The following is a 14,382-nucleotide window of genomic DNA, read 5'->3' on the forward strand; positions in this document are numbered from 1 at the left end:
GACCATAATCTGTGATGACAGTGCAGTGAGAAACTGTGGACAGGACAATGCTATCTCATTCTCATGATTCAGTGATGAATAGAGGCGTTTTTGGCATTTGGGAATTACATCGGGAAATAAGGGGGAGATGGGAAGCTGATAGCAAAGCTAAGAGACTATAAAGGAGGTATAACGTTGATAAATCATCAAAATAGAGACACAAATTGGATGTAAGATTTTAATGGGGGAGGAGAGATAGATTCTAAACAAATCAGAGAGGTAAAATATATCAGGCAGTGATAAGAGCTAGGGAGAAAAATGAAGGAGGTAAATGATATCACGATGCCTGGTGGGAGTATAGAATGGGTGCAGGATGGGGTGCAGTTTTAAAATGATGGCTAGGTGTGGCCTCACCAACAATAAGCCATTTGAGCAACTATCTGAGGTGAACACAACATGTATGAATCTTGGGAAGAGCATCGCAGTAGTTCTTAACTGGGCATAATTATGCCTCCAAGGGGACATTTACCTGTGTCTGCAGACTTTTCTGGTTGTCACAACTCGGATGGGGGTGGCTGCAGATAACTAGTGTGTAGATTCCAGGGATACACTAAACATACTACAACACACAGAACACCACCACCAACCCACCCTCCACAGGGATCCTGCCACAACAAAGAATTATGCAGCCCAAATTGTCAATAGTGCTGAGATTGAGAAACCCTAGATGGAGGGAGAAACTAGAATCAAGCCCTGAGTCATTTCAATAGCTCAGAGAAGATGAATGTTTGAAATGAAAATGTGACAGTGGAGATAAAAAGCAGTGGTTGTATTCACAAAATGTTTAAGGGGTAGATCCATAGAATTCGGGATTGATTGGATATGAGCTATAGGAAGAAGGCTGGGTTCAGCATGGCACTCAGGTTTCTGAGAAAAGCGACCCAGCACGTGGGAATACTGCTCATCACAGCAGGGAGCATGCAGGGAATGGTCTAGGATGGGGCATTAATGAATTTTACCCTTCGGTAATTTCTTGACCTAGTAGGAGTTCAATATCTGTTGAATGACTGAAAATTGATTTTGAAGGTGTTTGAAAGTCCCAGGTAGAGATATTGAGTGGCTCTGCCCTAGGAATCTATCACATCACAACATTTTCTTTTCTTCGTGCTAGTGATTTAAGAAGGTTTTCTTGTCATACATTTGTTCCCTTGTTTATTGTTTCTCTTCCTTCTAGAATGTAAGTAGATGTGGGAATTTTGTCTACCTTCTCGGTTGCCATGTCCCCAAATCCTAGAACTGTGATTGTCATGCTTTTTAAGAGGGTGCTCAACGTGTAATAGTAGAATGAATGAATGAATGAATGAATGAATGAATGAATGAATGAACGCATATATACATATGTGCATATATAAAAGAAACACATGTATGAAACTTAGCAAAGTCCAAGGATGGAAATAGAAATGGTGGAGTAGATGTTGCCTATGCTTTTGACATTGTGATGATAATCTTGGGAAAAGAACAGCCAGACGGTGAGGAAGGCACTTTAGGAAGAACATATCCCAAAAGGAGAGCACACACTGTAATGACGCCACGAAACAATACAGTTCAATAAGGAATTGGGGCAGCCTGTCTAACCTGCCGAGGGGAGGCCACTGGTCACTTGAGAAAAGGTGCTCTATGCCTGTGACCCCTTGTGTGAGCAGCTCCCTATTTATGAGCGTAACCCTGACCAGACCCTCCCTGACTGCAGCCCAGTCTCCCCACTGCAGTCTGGGCCTCTTTCTCCTTCTTCCCTGCCCCCACCCAAGGCCCCATTGTATAGAATTTTTGCTTCCTCTGTCAAGGGTCTTGCCCCTTTGCCTAATGGATCCATTTATCACTTCTAGCGATAACTTCTCAGAGGTTCCTGACACCCTATTGCAGTTTCTCATATTCCAATAGCAACTGGCATGCAGTAGGCATGCAATAAGTAATTGTTAAACTAAATAATTTTGTGGTGTGGAGATAACTCAGATCATGATGGGTTATAGAACTGAAGGCGAGGGAAGGAATTAGAAAAAGCAAAAGTGAACCATTGTTCCTGGAAGCATGACTTTTTAAGAAAATAAGAAGTGTGAATATACTGATTCTCCCAAATGTATCATCATACTGTCCACATTCCTTTATCTTGTCCTCAGAGATAAGCGTCAATAAATCTTATAAAAATGTCTTGCCCAATCCCAGATATTTTTATAAGAGCAGCAATTAAGCCAATATTGTTTGGGTACTTCCCATGTGCCAGGCAATAAGCTCCATAACACGACATAATTTATTCCTTACCGCAGCCCTGACATGGCCATATCCTTGTATTTATGAAAAGAAGACACCGTTCTCACCGTCATATTTGTGTACTGTTGTATTCTCAGCACCCAGTAGAGGGTCTGGCCCTCAGAGATGCTTAGTAAGCATTTGTTGAAAGGAAAAATAAATAACTTTACAAATGAAGAAACTGTGACTCTAGAAAGATTAACTTGCTAAAGGTCTCACAGCTAGCCAGTAAAAGAGCAGGCATCTACACCCTAACTCTAAATGCTGCTAGGACAACCCCTTTGATTTCCTTACCCCCTTGGTTGCTAATGGTCTGACATGAGGCGTTCTAAACTTCCGGGGATTACTGCTTCCTGTGCAAGAGCTTACTACCCACCTTTTCATAACATATTTTAGGATTTCACCTATAATCGCGCCCCCACCCGCCAACTCCTGTTATTGCAGAAGATACATGCTCTCTCTGTAGATGACATTTGGGCAACTGAACAAGAACCAAAGGCTTTACTAGACCTGATGAGTCAGGTGTTGCCATCTTTAGGAGGAGAAACTAGATCCACTCCTTCCCCAGGAAGCCTCTTTGGTTCCTTCTAAAGAATTCTGGGATCAATAATTCAAGGAAGTCATCTTTGATCCATCGTTGGTTTTCACCTTCTCACAAATAAGGGATTGTTCCCTGGGACTATTGATTTCAGGATTCTTGGAAAAACAGCAAGTGTCTTCCTGTGTGTGTGTGTGGTAGTGGAGGAGGGGGGGCAATTGTCGTGAAGTGACTGTTATATGCATGTAGGGAAAGTTTCAAGTGTACTTGAAAATATAAACATTCACATCACCCTGTTATTCATGTGTGCCTTGCAAGCACTAACTCCGTATTAAAATTTCAGTGCTCAAACTGTTAAGATCAAAGATTCCTTGTTATTTAATCACAGTAAAGTGCCTGTCCACATAGTTAATGAAAGCGCATCATCCTATAAGGCTGTTAAAAATGATATAGACGAAGTATAGAAAATGCTCAGCAGGGAACAGTCTCATGCTGATCCCTTTAGGGATGATTGAGATGGACTAATAGTTCTCTTTCATGTCTAATTTATATGATTCTAATTATAGAGTCATTTTCATTCCTGTGGTTATTCTCATCTGCCAACATAAATGTGCTATGCTTGTGACCCAGCTGGCCCTTCCTCCTCTCGGTAACTCTCTCTTGGGTCTTTTCTCAAACTTTGATATCAGTCCTTTTAAGAGACATTTTATAAATTGCAGACTTTCTCAAAGCAGCAGTGTACATTTAATAGGGAAGGGAGAAATCCAAGACAGAACTCTTTTTCTGTGACGAGCATAAAAATGCTTCTTATGGGTAAACAGAGGGAAATGATAGACAGAACCTCAGGTTAAAGGAACATGTTGATCTCTCCACGGAATCTATGATCCTGTTCACCGGTTGTGACTGGATATGATGTATCACATTCACATTCAGCATTTATGCAAACACCTACTATAATTGCAGAGAGGATGGAGTATGTTCTGGATCTAAGACTTTGGAAGTTTTTGCCTCTACTAAAATTCAGCAGATTTCAAAATGGCTGAGAAGGAGCTCCAGGAAGTGCCATGCAAGCCACAAAATTCTCCAGCTTGTGCTTAGGTTGGGGCAAGCACAGGGGGGAATGCCTGAGCAAATTCAGGATGCTCTTAGGGCGGAAATGCTTAGCCCAGGATACATACCCCGAAAAGAACTTCTGAAGCCTGGATAGTTCACTCTTCTCTCTAATAAAACTGCGGAGGAGGGAACTGGGCAGACAAATGGAAGAGCTCAGAGAAGGTCACAGACCCCTGAGATGGCTTTAGCCCAGGTGCTGGCTCTGGAATGTGCTTCTCTATGTCCTGCAGGGCCATGTGTGCAGGAGGGGAAAAAGAACAAGCTGAATAAGGCAGTGGGCATTTCTTCAATTGGTTTCCCTGGTCTTTGTCCCATTTTTAATGCAGTAGAGTTATGAAATCCATTGCTCCAGTGACCACATGTATATTTTACCTGCATTATCAGTTTTTATCATTCCATAGGGCTATTTCCTTTTACTCTGCAAAGGCTACACCATGTTTCACTGTGTTCGATTTTCTCAAAAGATTTAAGTGGCAGTGGTGGTGATGGTGGGCTGGCAGACATAAATATTCAGCCTTGAAAATCCACACTAATCAAACAATTTCCCTATGTCATTTGCATATTTTGGTTAATAACAGATGAAATTAACTCACCAGGCAATCTTTACATACACTCTTTCTTCATTGGAGAATTCTAACATAGTGTCCTGTATGATATATATTTTGTTACATAAGGACACTACATCCAGATGGGTATCCTGACCTACTGAAAAGTGTACTCTGACCTATTGAAAAGGGAAATAAAGCAAAACACTCCACTAAATAATTTTAAGTGTGTTTAAAGTGTGACGTTGTTCCTTGGGTCCATTAAAGCAGTCTGTCTGAACAACAAAAGATGGAATCAACACAGGACAGGATTGGAATTATGCATGTCATTTATAATGAACCTCATTATACAAGGGGGCCTCATTCTATTATGAAAGCACTGCAGTTTACAATCTTATTGCTATTCAGCTTTGAACAATGACAAAGGAAAAAAAAAAAAACCTACCCTGTGTCAGAGCTAATCTTTTTTAATGCTCACAATTTTGTATTGTTTGTATATTTCCCTCAAAGAGAATTCTCCTGCCATGTTCGTTCCACTCAGCAGCATGCATCCTTCCTTGCCTATATTTGGCATCTCACTTTCGCATTTCTTAAGAACAGAGAAAGAATTCCATGCACCATTTTGCTTCTGAGAAGTCATGACACAATGGCCACCCCCACAGACTAATCTGGCATTATATTTATAAACAATAAGGTCCATTTACCATTCCATATAAGCCTCTGATTCTATCAGGTGTTTATGTGCCTTTCCTTGACAGAATTACAGCTCAGTGCACATTATTTGGCCCAATACTATGTTGTAGCTGTTTGCATGGCTCCTAGGTTTTATAAGACTATTCACCATCAAACCCTTTTTACACATTTTTATTACTCTACAATAAATACAGAGGGGAGATTCTGTTTGGTGCACGCATATTTTGAGGCATTTTGGGGCCATTATTTTTAAGCACCAACTCATAAATTCCAGAATATTGTTTTAAATTCCTGAGCATTTCATCCTGGTGTGGCTCTCATTTCTAACATAACACCCTGGAGCCTACATATGTCCACTCGGAACTGTTCACCTGGGGTATTTGTCAACATCTTTTATTTATCTGCACCGAGAAGAGTGTCATGTTAGGGCCTGTGAGGAGATTGAAAAGAAATAGAAAAAGTAACCTTGTTCTAGCAGAGGTATTTGTCTGTTGTATATTTAAGGAAGTGGAGGAACTACCTGTAAATAGAACACAAGGGCATTTAAAATGCCATGAACAATTAACTGAAAATGAATAAAGGGAAGTGTGAAACTAGATTTTTCCTTCTTTTTTCTCCTGCTCTTCCTTCTTTCCTCCCCTCTCCTTTCTATTCTTCCTTAGGTAGAGAGTCTGTGACACTCAAGTTTGGATTCTAGCTCCATTATTTGCTAGCTGACTTTAGGCAAAGTATTTAATATCACTAAGCCTCATTTTCCTCAGTTGTAGAATAAAGGTAATAATAATTCTTACTTCATATGTATGTTGTTAAAATTTCATTCACGTGAGATATGTGTCTAAAGCACAGTGTGAGGTTCATAATAACCACTCAGTAAATGTTAACTATTATTTACATTACAGCTTTTCTTTTAAACTTATATCCATGTCAATGAAATAAATGAGAGCATTAGATTGAAACTTGTGTTTTTTGGTAAGCAAGGCAAAAAGGAAAACAATTTGTTGTGGGGTTCTTATTATCTGAATCATTATTGCAACAGTGATCAGAGACAAATTAGAGCTCAATTTGGAGACTAGTCAGCAATAACTGACCTGCTGTATCCGCCTCAATCACCTCCCTGCTGAAACATTTATGAAAACACAGGAGGATATTAGGTCATCAAAAGGAATGAAGTACCAATATACGCTACAACATGGATGAACCTTGAAAACATTATGCTAAGTGAAAGAAACCAGTCACAAAAGACCACATATTGCATGGTCCCATTTATATGAAATGTCCAGAGCCGGCAAATCCATCGAGAGAAAGTGGATTAGTGGTTGCCAGAAGCTGAAGAGAGGGGGCCTCAGGAGTGAGTGCTAATGTGTATGGGATTTCTTTTTATAGTGATGAAAATTAGATAACTGTGATGGTTACTCAACTCTGTGACTAAGAACCACAAATTGTACACTTAAAAAGGGTGGATTTTATCGTATGTGAATTATATCTCAATAAACCTGTTATAGACAATGTATATTGAACAGAGCATGGGCCAAGTTCAGAATTTTGAGGCTCTTACTAGAGATCGTGTTGTGGTTTCATAAGTAATGAATTATTTAATGGGTTTTTTAATGGGATTTATTCAACAGAAATAAATCCACATAGCATCCAGCACACACACACACACACACACATGTATGTACACACAGGAGATGTGAGGTTGCAGTATTTCTGAAAATACAGAAAGTCCCTGCTAATCCAAATGTAATATGTCTCTGGATAGAAATATAAGCTAAATATGAGAGTTGAAGATGATTCCTGCCTTTCTTCTCCCGGAAACTACCCTTCACCCTTATTTGCTAGCAAAAAGTTTCCAGTAAAAGAAGATACCTAAATAAGGAAAATTAAGATAACGGCATGAATCATTTTGCTACTATAAAGTGTTTGAATAGTGTAAACTCCTGAAAAATTTTACCAAAAGAAGATTGATAAAGACAATGAAAAGGTTTAGAATGAGCCACCAGAATTTTCAGCACTATTTATTGGTTGGTGCAAAAGTAATTGAGGTTTTTGCAATTATTTTTAACCTTTCAAACCACAATTACTTTTGCACCAACCTAATAGTAGTTAGAAATTATTGAGTATTTTAGACACTAAACATTACATAGAACTTTATAAAGATTAATAGCGATAAGAATGCTTCATTGAAAATTAGAGTTGTAAGCCCTGTTATCACAAAGCTTTTATCTACTCAAATAAGATAGTAACTTCTTGAAAAAATGTAAAAAATCAAGGCAGTAAAATTTCAATCGTTATTGAGAATAGGGGATTCATATAAAACTGTTTTAATAATTTCATGTGAAATTTAATATATTTGAACTTATTAATGTTTTCTGGTGATCGTGGGGAGATGCAAGGAATGTCATCTATAAAAACTCAAACCTTATTCTTCATACATGGGAAAATATTTTAAAGAGAAAGATTTACAATAAAATTGTATGGAATTTTGTAAAGATGTTAGCAAGGTAAATCTATGGAGAAAATCTGACATTTCAGCCAAAATTTAGAAACAATTTTACACATTAAAATTTGGCAACATCAAAGCTATTATAGCTACATCTGGATATGCTATCAAAATATAAATTAAATCAGTCACTTTACCACTAGTCCAGGTCAATCTCACATTTACACTATGTGCCAAATAGACAAATAAAAGAACATTAAATAACATATCTAAAGAGGTAGGGATTCAAATAAGGAAAACTGGAAGAATATTTGGATGTCAACAGTAATACAGTAGTGCTAGAGTTGCAAAAACTGTTTGAAAATTATATTACAATTTGTCCATTCACTTTAATAGCAATTGAATGTGGAAACAGTTAAACATTAGAAAATAATTATTTTTGAAATTTGACTTTAATAAAAATTCTGAAAAAGTCGTTACTCTCTTTGGCTTAACAGTAGAGACCTGTTTTCCGTTATTAAGGCTGATCTATTCCTGCAAATCTCTTTGGGTTAAAAGTGATTTAATTAATAAAATTAAGTCAACAAATGGCTAGAGCATGCCAATAAATGATGTTTGTGCCTTTGATAACAGAAGTATTTAATATATATAAAACTCAGTCTATATGACTGAGACTAGAAAATACTTTGAGTATAATTGCTGTTTGTGTGAAAAAATACTGAGTGTTCGACAACAGTACCAGTGACATGGATGATCATAGAAATTCTCTGCTTCATCAGGCTACAAGTTACCTACTGACTATCAAGTCAGTAGTTTTCTTTGGAAGCCTGATGCAGTTGCCTATGTCAAATTCTAATGTAGACCAGGTCATCATTTACCTAGTGATAGTAGATTACAGAAACAATTCCTAAACTACCAAAAAATAATTTGGAAATCAGTATGATGATTTTAGTGAAATGTATGATAAACATTTCATGTGGTAAACACATTTTAAAAATATGTGTAGTTTAATTCAATTAGTTGATGGACAAAGGAGGATTTTTTAAAACTTTTGGTTCATATATTTATTCATATATATATATTAAAATTTTAACAACTGTTAGGATCATGTAATCATATATATATGTATGATGATATGTATTATGTTACATATATGATTATATATTATATGCATGTATGGTTATATATGTATGATATATGATTATATGATCCTAACAGTTGTTAAAATTTTTAATATCACAAAAAACCTACCATTTTCCACAAAGGGATATAAAACAACTTAAACAAATAAGAGCTAAAATTCAGAAAACTGAATAAAATACTTTTTTCTTCTCAAAATTAGCTTATGATATAGGTTTAGTACAATTCCAGTCAAAATCCCCATGGGAAATTTTTAGGAATGGAGGTTATTGGCAAAGTGATTCTGAAGTTTATCTGGAAGATCAACCATATGGAATTAAAGAGTTAAAATTTGAGAAGTTAGGGTAATGAGGGGCATTTTTGTCAGACATAAAGCTTTGGTAGAGAAATCACTTTGGTCCTGGTCAATGCATCAATGGGTTAAATAGATGAATTAGCAGCACACTGACATATTGCAAAAACAGTAAATAATAAAAACAACATCATGAAGTTATGAAAACTAGAAGAATTATATATTACATTTTTCTGAAACAATGTATTATCCTTTGAGAAAAACAAAAAAAACAAAAACAAATCAGAATCTATCATCACATATGGTGGAAAATGCAGGGGAAATGGTTCTCTGTTTTAAAGATGATGAAGAATTTTATCATCACAAAGTGATAGAAGAGAACATGATGCAAACAATCAATACAGTCAACTACATAAAGAGCTTCTCTATTTCATAAATCAGCATAAATATTATTAAAAGGCAAACAGCACCTAGGAAGAACTGCAACAAATAGGGCAAACAATAAATTATTGTCCTTCATGCATAAAAGCAGGGTATAAATCAATAATGGAGACAATACATTTGGGAGAAAAGATTGCAAAGAACATGAATGGGCAGTTTATTAAAGGAAATGCATATAACAAGTATAATATGCTAAATATATTACCTTTACTTTCAAATTAAACAACTGTATCTATCGTGTTAATGACATTTCCCCCCTGAGGATGCTTATAAAAATATGTTGTGTTTGCCATGTTTTCCCACAGTAAAGTTACTATTTTTCCCTTTGTAATTAATAAGTATTACATAGAGAAAGAATTTGAGATTATGTAAATACCTTGTTTCTCATCATGGTTTGGGTACTTCTTTTAGCATCCAGTGATGATTTTTGCTTGAAATAATATTTACTGTGGTGTTTGCCAAATGGGGATTTTCTATGTTCATCATCCTTTCTATATTTATTAATTATAATTCTACTGAAAGGTCAGATTTAGCCATTGGTGAAGAAACCTGGCAGACACCACCACCTATGGTGTCTACCAAATGGTGATTTTCTATTTCTATCTTTCCTGCTACAGTTGATAATTGGGATTCTACTGTGAAGACAGATTTCTCTGTCACTGGAGAAAGCAGGCAGAAGCCACATTAACCAAATGATCAAAGTTAACATCATCAGTGATGGGGTAAATTGACGTGTGTCCCTAGGTGTGATGAACCAAGAACCTAACATGTCATGTCAAGAACACAAAATGAGAAATATTAGAGCAAAATGGAGGGACATTATATAAAGTAAATGGCCAGTAATTCTCCCCAGTGTCACAGACTGATGGGCTATCCCAATTAAAAGAGATAAACAAAACAGGGCAACTGAATGCAAACAACATGTGATCTTGAATTATATCCTGTACCAGAAAGTGGATATTAATGAAACAAGTGATGAAATTTGAATGAAATGTGTAGGTTAGGTCACAGTATTGCACCCAGTGTTTCTTTAATTTTTTTCTAATTTTTATATCTGGACTGTGGATACCCAAGATGTTATGGAAGGAATTGGAGTGAAGGATACACAGAAATTCTTTGTTTAATATTTGCAACTTTTAAAGTCAGCAATTATTTCCAAATGAGAAAAAATATGTAAGGTGGAAAAGAATGCATACTGTGGTGTGGTGGGACTCTATAATTATATGGCCTTTTTGAAAATATTCTAGTATCTATTTCAAGACACTTAACAGTGTTTCATGATTCCTCTACTTCATACTTCTGGATAACTATCCAAAAGAAATCATCAGAGTTACAGGCAAAAAAAAAAAAAAATTATATATATATTCCTACCAGGATTTTAATTTTCATATAAGTGTAGCATATTTGTATAAAGGTGCCATAGAAGCAACAAAATTTGTATTTAAGTATTGTTTTATGACATGATATTTGGGAGTTTAGTGGGGGTTTTATACATAGGAAAATCCTACACCAGACCAAGAGCCTCAAAAGAAGATTCATCCAAAGATAAAAATGAGTTGAAAGTGTTCAGGTACAGTTCATTATTAAATAGGTCTACTGTTATGTTGATGTGTTCAGATGAGTCTTGTTACTTTAAAAAATCATACATGTGGAAGAGAGAAAAGACAGCTGCTCAGACCCCATGGTGGCTATTTGGGACTTTCAGAGCTTCTTGGGCTCCTGTAAATGTTCTAAAGATGAGAAACAGAAACTCATAGACACAGACAATAGTTTAGTGGTTACCAGAGGGTAAAGGGGGTGGGGGGGTGGGAGATGAGAGTAAGGGGGATCAAATATATGGTGATAGAAGAACTGACTCTGGGTGGTGAACACACAATGGGATTTATAGATGATGTAATACAGAATTGTACACCTGAAATCTATGTAATTTTACTAACAATTGTCAGCCCAATAAATTTAAAAACAAAACAAAACAAAAACAAACAAACAAAACAGCAACAACAACAAAAAGATTGATGTTTAAAACAAAAATAAAACAAAAACAAGACAAAAAAATCCCTCTGTACTCACAGCCTCTAAGCAAAGTAACTGCTCATCATGACTATGGTGTCCAAGATATTGCACCACCTCACAGCCGTTACACATGGAAAAGGTTTACGATACCAATGTAGGTTATGATATACACTGCACTTAAACATTCTGTGTGGACGTACAGACAGAAGGATAAATGGAAAGATAGAGGCTAGATCATCAAAGATAGGCAAATGAATATCTCGTAGCTAGAGGCAGCCACACCACACTACAGTGGGGGTTGGGGATCCAGGAAGGCTTGGGAGTGAAAACTAACTCCTATAGTCTTTTGAGCCCAATTCTTTGACTTTTTATCGAGGTCATGCTGACTGTGGGTCCTCTGCACACAGGTCTTTTCCAAGAAGTTCATTCAGGGAGGTGAACAAAGATCTGTCTACTTGTCTACCCCATTTCCGCATTACGTTGCCCCCTGTGAAGAGTTCTCATTTTTTTTAGGTAAAATTAGGACCCAACTGTCTGCTCTGTGTAGATCAAGATCTTCCCCAGGAAACAATTGGCTTACTCAAATAGCAAAACTGAGAGGAGTTTAATATAGTGACTATTCTCAAATTTGGAGTTTGAAACACATTGGTTTGGAGGACCTACCAAAGGATGAGAAGTCAGTGTGTGGCTAGCAACACAGAAAATCTTTATGGTTTCCTGGATTGACAGGCTAAGAGGAGAGTGTCCAATGTCTGAGAAAGTACCTCGATGAAGCACTTGCACTGGAGGGAGGCCCCAACTCTCAGAGACCGGCAGGTAGGACTCCTGGGAACAAAGACTCCCTCCTCACTCTCCACCCACTCTCTCATTTCCCACTTCTCATTGGCTGACCAAGTGGACCAGGAAGACCTCTGATGCCCTCCGTCTAGGGTAACCTATGGGTAGTGTGTGGTGGGGGAAGGCAGCGAGGTGGTGTCCAGCTCAAGGCTATACCTACTTCTGAACATTTTGATTTTTCCACTCTCAACTCCCAGGCAGAAAAGATAGACTCCCAGCTTTTCTTTCTTGATTACCTGGAGCTTTCTCTGGTGTGAACCTGTACTCTAATTACTCTAATCCACCCAACCTGGCATGTGACGTGTTAAAGGAGGTGGTGGAAGTTAGTAAACCCTTTCTCTGGGCAGAACAATTATGAAAATGTCCCTGAACCATGAAGTGTGAATCACTGACCCCTCTGAGCCTGAGATGAAGACAAACAAAATACTTGTCTTTCTCAGCAGTGTCTTATGGGGGAGAAAGTGCCATTTTGAATGCCAGGAGCTGAATCTTACTTTGGGTATCTCTGATATAAAATCTCCTCAAGGAAGCTCTGTATTTGGGACAGGACAGAGACTATTTTATAAATGAAAATGAAAGAAACCCAATACTTTCATATTCATATGTTTTCTAATTTATTCTTCTATTTCTCTAGCATAGGTGAAAAAATAACTAGAAATAAAAAATGACAAATTAATATTGGTTCTATCCAAGAGATGGTATTGTGAGAAATTCTTACTTTCTTCTTTCTCATGCATCTCATTTTTCCAGAATTTTCACAATGAATATTATTTGGTCTTATAATAAAGGGAAAAAAACCACTTTTTTTCTCCCCCGCCCCCCCTCCCCCGCCAAGTGACCAAGGTTATAGGTTGATAGAACATTGGAATTAAAGAGGTTATATTTGGGGAGAATGAAGTAAGTCTAAGTAAAAGACACGTTACCCATCATTTCTCTGGGTACTCAAATTCTTTTCTTTGATAAATTTTGATCTTTATAGGCACACATAATTATATTGTATAAGCTTTTGGCAGAATCACGTTTTCCAAATTCTGTTATAGCCTTACCTTTTACTCAATGTTACTGCTCTTTAACAATTTATAAGACTTTACATGCTTATGTTAAAAGATATCTTATAAAATAAAATTGCTCTTTTCTTTGTAACATCTGTCTTCCTTATGTGGCAGTTAAAGGGCAATTTCCTGGAAAATTTATTATTAAAACAGGGGAAAGAAAAAAAATCTCAGGATAAACTATGGAAATTACGGTGTGTAAGTCATGATTAAGAGATAATATGCTCTCTAACACTGGAATTCTGAAAAAGGCTTTTTTTTTTCTTTTTCTTTTTCTGTTTAAATTTTCTTGCTTTAATGTGAATAATTTGAGCTCACTTTTTGCCTCAGTTTCTAGGGTGTGAGATTAGTTTGAATATATGTTCAAAGACAGTTGGCACAAGCTAATATTTGGAAATATAAAAGCACTATATCCACTTTCTTTCAAAAACTGTCAGTTAAATTGATATTTTCTTCAAGACACCATAACAGGTGCCAAATTAAAAGGCAGTTTCTGCAACAAATGTCTCTGTAGCGTAGAGTTTTTATTTTATTAAACAGGAATTATAGCAACTGCCCAAGAATTTGCCACTCGGAGGAATGGTGTGACCTGGCTAGTAATTGTTAAATATTCTCCCTCCCATCTCTCTCTCTCTCTCTCTCTCTCTCTCTCTCTCTCTCTCTCTCTCTCTCTCTCTTGCTCACTCTCGCTCTCTCCCTCTCCTCCTCTTCTCCCCCCCATAAACACACAACACAATTTAATGTCAGCAAACTGCAAGGCACTATAAACTTCAAGGCACTATCCAGGATAAGAATTATATTTTAAAATTCTTATATATTACAATTTTTCATATATGCCTATTATTCATATTTGATAGAAACAAGAATGCATAAGTTGTAAGGTCTGAACAATAAAGTTAATTTTTTCTTATTCATACTAACATGCTACATATCTTGAGTACTAGCCACATACTTCTCTGCTTTTTAAAAATTATTATTATTATTATTATTAT

The sequence above is a fragment of the Rhinolophus sinicus genome, chromosome 16 (genome assembly GCF_057876585.1).
Source record: "Rhinolophus sinicus isolate RSI-liver-muscle chromosome 16, RSI-T2T, whole genome shotgun sequence".
NCBI classification, from domain to species: domain Eukaryota; kingdom Metazoa; phylum Chordata; class Mammalia; order Chiroptera; family Rhinolophidae; genus Rhinolophus; species Rhinolophus sinicus.